Consider the following 6,000-nt stretch of genomic DNA (forward strand, 5'->3'; position numbering starts at 1 on the left):
AGTTCCCCAAGAGTTCCAATGATATTTAGATCATCAACATACACAGTTGTTATAACAATTTAGATCCAAACAATCTTTTAAATACACAAGGATAAATTGGATCATTCTTATACCCTTCTTTCAGCAAATACTCGCTCAGGTGATTATACCACATTCGCCCTGATTGTTTCAATCCATATAAGGATTTTTGAAGCCTTATTGAACAAGTTTCCCAAAAACGTTTTTTAGTTTCAGGAACTTTAAGTCCTTTAGGGATTGTCATATAAATTTTATTGTCTAATATGCCATACAAGTATGCTGTGACAACATCCATCATACGCATATCAAGTTTTTCATGGACTGCCAAATTTATAAGATACCTGAAAGTGATTGCATGTACCACAGGAGAATATGTCTCCATATAATCAATGCCAGGTCTTTGCGAAAATCCTCGTGCCACAAGTCGTGCTTTATATCTAACGACTTTATTTTTAACATTTTGTTTTCACACAAAAACTCATTTTTATCCCACTGGCTTTATTCCTTCAGGTGTTCGGACTATACGTCCGAATACTTCACGTTTTTCATATGACGCTAATTCTGCCTGGATAGCGTCTTTCCATTTTGGCCAATCATTTATTTGTCTACATTCATGGACAGATCTTGGTTGAAGATCCTCATCTTGCTGCATTACCTCAACAGCAATATTATAAGCAAAAATGTAGTTGACAATAATATTATTTCGGTTCCACCTTTTTCCCGTAAAGACATAACTTATTGATATCTCTTCATTCTTATTATTTTCAGGTATGTCACGACCCCGGTTCGCCCTCCGTGAACCATCGTGATGGCACCTAGTCCCTACGACTAGATAAGCCTAATAATGCGAAAAAATAAACCAAATTGGGGAAGAAAAACAGATAAAACCCGAAATAGTGAATAAAACAGTATTTAATAGTGCCGCTCGGCATACACAATCTCAACTCTCGAAAACAAATACTCTTCCCAAAACCCGGAATCTCATGATCACAAGCTAAGGATACTACATAGTGCTCTAACTCCAGAATGTCTAAAACAAAGTAAATACAGAAGGGCTGTAACTACAAGAGAGAATGGAGAGAGACTCCTCGGTCTGCGGACACGACAGATGTACCTCGAAGTCTCTGAAATATCGTCTCGCCTCAAGGATGGTAAGTCTGAGTAGAGGTACCTGGATCTGCACATGAAAAACATGCGCAGGAAGGGCATGAGTACACCACAACGGTACTCAGTAAGTGCCAAACCTAACCTCGGTCGGGTAGTAACGAGGAAGGTCAGGGCCCTACTGAGATTGAATAAAATATAAAGTCCGATAGTGTAGAACAGAGCAGTATAAATGAATACAGCAGTAAGAGTAACACAGGATATAAAGGATGACGATAACTGAAACAGAAACAGAAACAAGTAATCACGATAAACAAATACAGCTCAACACAGAGGTAACAGCCGGGGGATCTCCCAGGATACCGTCCTGTAGTTCCCAAATATAAATATCCAGTGGATCTCCCGGGTGCAGTCCCGTAGTCCAACTCATAAATGCGCGGGGATCTACCGGAATACCACATCCGTAGTCCCAAATATAAATACTCAATACTGGGGAATCTACTGGGTGCAATCGCATAGTTCCAATGTAAAAGTGCAGGGGGATCTCCTGGAATACAATTCCGCAGTCCTAAAGTAAACATACAGGGGATCTCCCGGGATACCGTCCCGTAGTCCCAAAGTAAATACACAACAGCAACAAGAAGAATACTCAATTCCATCAAATTTCGCACCAAGGTAAAGCAGGTATCTCTAACCTAGCATGATGCACATAATTCAAATAGGGCAGTACAACAAATAAGCAGTTAAATCAATTAGGCATGCTTCCCTAAGCTAACAACAGGCTTAACTTGCAAGTAGTGTAAACAGGAAAGGAAAACACAATTCTAAGTACTTAATGGAAACCAGATTTTTCAACAATTAGCACAAGTACGCACTCGTCACCTTACGTACAAGGCATTTCAAATAACAAATATACCAATTTCTAAGGGGAAGGTCCCCCACACAAGGTTAGGCAAGCCACTTACCTCGAACCAGCTCAAAATCAACCCGAAGCCACGTTCTTTCCATGAGTATTCGACTCCAAATGGCCCAAATCTATTCAATTCAATTGCATAATGTAAATAATACTTCAAGTAACTAATTCTACAAATAAATTCTAAGCTAATGCGCGAAATTAGGTGAAATGACCAAAAACGCCCCTCGGGCCCACGTCTCGGAATTGGGTAAAATTTATATTTTCAGAATCCTCATACTCTCACGAGTTCATGCATACCAAAGTTATCCAAATCCAAGGTCAAATTCCCCATCAAAATTCGAATTCTAGGTCTAAGAACTTTCTTCCCATTTTTCTCAATTTTCATCTCCAAATCCGAATTTAAATGACAAAACTAAGATAAGATTAATGGAATATAACTAGAAAGGAACAAGGAATCGTTACCCAATGATCTTCTCTTAAAAAACCTCACAAAATCGCCCTACCCCAAGCTCCAAATTTGATTTTTCCAAGTTTGAACAAAACCCTCGATTCTGCCCCTTTTCTGCCCAGTAAAACCGCGATCTGCGGTCCTGGGATCGCACCTGCGGTCCCGCTTCTGCGGAGCCAAGGTCGCACCTGCGACTTCTCACTTAAATAAATTTTCCGCTTCTGCGGCACGCTTTACGCACTTGCAGTCTCGCGGGTGCGTTAACCTTCTCGGGGTGTCACTAGTCATGAGCATCTATAAGCCATAATACAAGTCTGCTAAGTCTATACGCTAGTACAAATGTCTGAATATAAATAGAAGTGATAAAGGAGGAGAAACACGGGACTGCGGATGCCAGGCAGCTACCTCGTGGACTCCGAATGTCCGCCGGAAGCTGGAAGGATCAGCACTCGGGAGTGGAACCAGATACGCCTGAATCTGCACATAGGGTGCAGGGAGTAAAGTGAGTACTCCAACTCAGTGAGTAATAATCATAAATAAAGACTGAGTGATAAGAAATCACGAAAAGTGCATCAACGGGCTATATAGAAGTAGTACAAAACCAGTAAGAAAGCAATGAAGCTGTGAAATCTCCTGAAACATCTTAGCCCAGTTTAAACTTCTTCAAAAGAATGGCTTTTCAACAGTTAAGCAATTGAATGCAAAGCAAAAAACAGATAAGCATAGAGAATCCGCCCCTCGGACACAATTACACAACTAAACAGGTAAATGACAGGTAAATAAGACAGATAAACACATAAAGGTTCGCTCCTCGGGCACAATGTTAACAACTCTGCCCCTCGGGCAATATCTCAGATCAATACCAGCCCCTCGGGCAATCACATAGAACAATACCAGCCCCTTGGGCTATATCTCACATCACAATGGGTACCCGCGCTCACTGGGGGTGTGCAGACTCCTGGAGGGGCCCCTTACGGTCCAAGCGCAATATCAAGCCATCTCGTGGCGTCATCACTAGGCTCTCGGCCTCATATCAATCAAGCAACCTCGTGGCGTACATGTCTCAGGACCTCGGCCTCAAATCAATATCAGTGTTTCCTCACAACATAGGCCATCGGCCTTACTCAGTCAAAAATCCTCACAAGCCACTCGGGCAATAGTAAAACAGTGTTTCTCAGCCCAAACATCATTTAAAAATATCATTCAAGTATTAAAACTGAGTAAACTAGGCTGAGTATAAAAACAGTGGAAAATAACATGACTGAGTTCAAGTATAAAGTCAAAACAGTGAGGAAGTATCAATAAAAATCTCCGAAGGGTTCAAATAGTTGGCACGAAGCCCAAATATGACATTCAGCCCAAATAATGATGATAGCAAATAGATTTCAGCCAAATACGTAGTAAAATCATCAATCGGGACAGACCAAGTCACAATCCCCAATAGTGCACGAACCCACGCTCGTCATCGAGCGTGTGCCCCACCTCAATAGAGCACTACGATGTGCAATCCGGGGTTTCAAACCCTCAGAACATCATTTACAATCATTACTCACCTCGATCCGGTCAAAACTCTAGCCCACGATGCCTTTGCCCGCACGAATCGACCTCCGAATGCTCCAAATCTAGCCACAATCAGAACATGACCATTAAAATATGCTAAGGGGACAAGGCCCACTCGAAAATATCCAATTTACATAAAAAATCCCGAAATTTCTCAAACCCAACCCCCGGGCCCACGTCTCGAAATTCGATAAAATTAACATCAGTGGAATCCTCATCCTCTCACGAGTTCATACATATCAAATTTACCAAAATCCGACCTCATATGGTCACTCAAATTCTAAAAATTCACTCTCCAATTTCAAGCCCTAAATTCCCAACTCTTCCTCTAATTTCCCACAAATTTTCATGTTCAGACAATGATATAATCACCATAAACACATGGAATAAAGCCCAAGTAGCTTACCTCAGTGGATACACTTGATCCCTTCTTGAAATCACAGCTTGGAGCTCCAAAATCGCACAAAAATGGTGACCAAAAGACTGAAAATCGCGAAGGGGCATTTTTATACATTCTGCCCAGCACTTCCGCGCCTGCGATCCCATAAGCGCATCTGCGCTTCCGCTTCTGCGGAAAAACATCCGCTTCTGTGGATTTCACTTATGACACTATGCCCCGCATCTGCGGTCAATCCATTGCACCCCTGGTACCGTATTTGCGGTCAAATTGCCGCTTCTACGGCTTTCACTTAAAATCCAAAAATCGCATCTGCGACTACGTAGCCGCACCTGCACCATCGTAGGTGCGGTCAGCCAACCGCATCTGCGGTTCCTGCACTTCTCTTCCTTGACCGCTTCTGCGACTAAAACTCCGCTTATGCAGCGCTTTTCACCTACGGTCCCCAATCCGCAGGTGCAAAAATACCAAAAGCAGCAAATTTAGCAGCTGCAACAAAATTTAAACTTCTCCGTTAACCATCTGAAATCACCCCGAGGCCCCCGGGACCTCAACCAAAAGCACAAACACATTCTAATACCTTATTCAAACTTGTTCCAATCATCAATACACCTCAGACAACATCAAATCACCCAAAACGCATCGGATTCAAGCCAAACTTTCTAAAATCTTCCGAATTCCGCTTTTGATAAAAAAACCCAACCAAAGCACGTCCGAATAATCTGAAATTTTGCAAACACATCCCAAATGACACAACGAAGCTACTGCCACTCTCGAAATTCCATTCCGACCCCAATATCAAAATCTCGCCTACCAACCGGAAATCGCCCAAATCTCAATTTTGCCAATTCAAGCCTTAACCTTTCACGGACATCCAAAATGCATTCCGATCACGCACCTAAGTCCCAAATCACCTAACGGAGCTAACCAAATCATAAAAATTCCGATCCGAGATCATATACAAGCAAGTAAAATATTGGTCAAACCTTTCAAATTTCAAGCTTCAAACTGGGAACTGTTCTTCCAAATTCATTTCGATTACCCCGAAAACCAAAACCGACGATTTACATGAGTCGTAATACATCACACGGGGCAAGTCATGCCCGGGAACTGACAAACAAAGTGCAAAAGCTCAAAACGACCGTTCGGGTCGTTACATCCTCCCCCACTTAAACATACGTTCGTCCTCGAACGTGCCTAGAGTGGTTCCAAAAGCCAACCACTCGCTGAATAGCCTTACCATGCTTATACCCGGGGGGTGATCCCACGTCACCCTATCTCATATAGGTCCGATAACACATAGAAACTGAAATTTCATAATCCAATCTACCCCATAAACCATAAAACCACATTTCCACTTCTGAAATCTTCAATGCGATCAGAATCTCACATTTATACTGTGAATAAGCCCGAACAAGCTGTAATAATCCATACCTGCAACCTCAGGTGCAATTATATAAAATACCACATAACTCAAACGCTTGCAGCGATAACTTCTAATCACCGCAGCTGCACACAACAACCGAATACCGATAGAAACCCTCTTATCAACTAAGG

This window comes from Nicotiana attenuata, chromosome 9 (genome assembly GCF_001879085.1).
Source record: "Nicotiana attenuata strain UT chromosome 9, NIATTr2, whole genome shotgun sequence".
NCBI lineage: Eukaryota > Viridiplantae > Streptophyta > Magnoliopsida > Solanales > Solanaceae > Nicotiana > Nicotiana attenuata.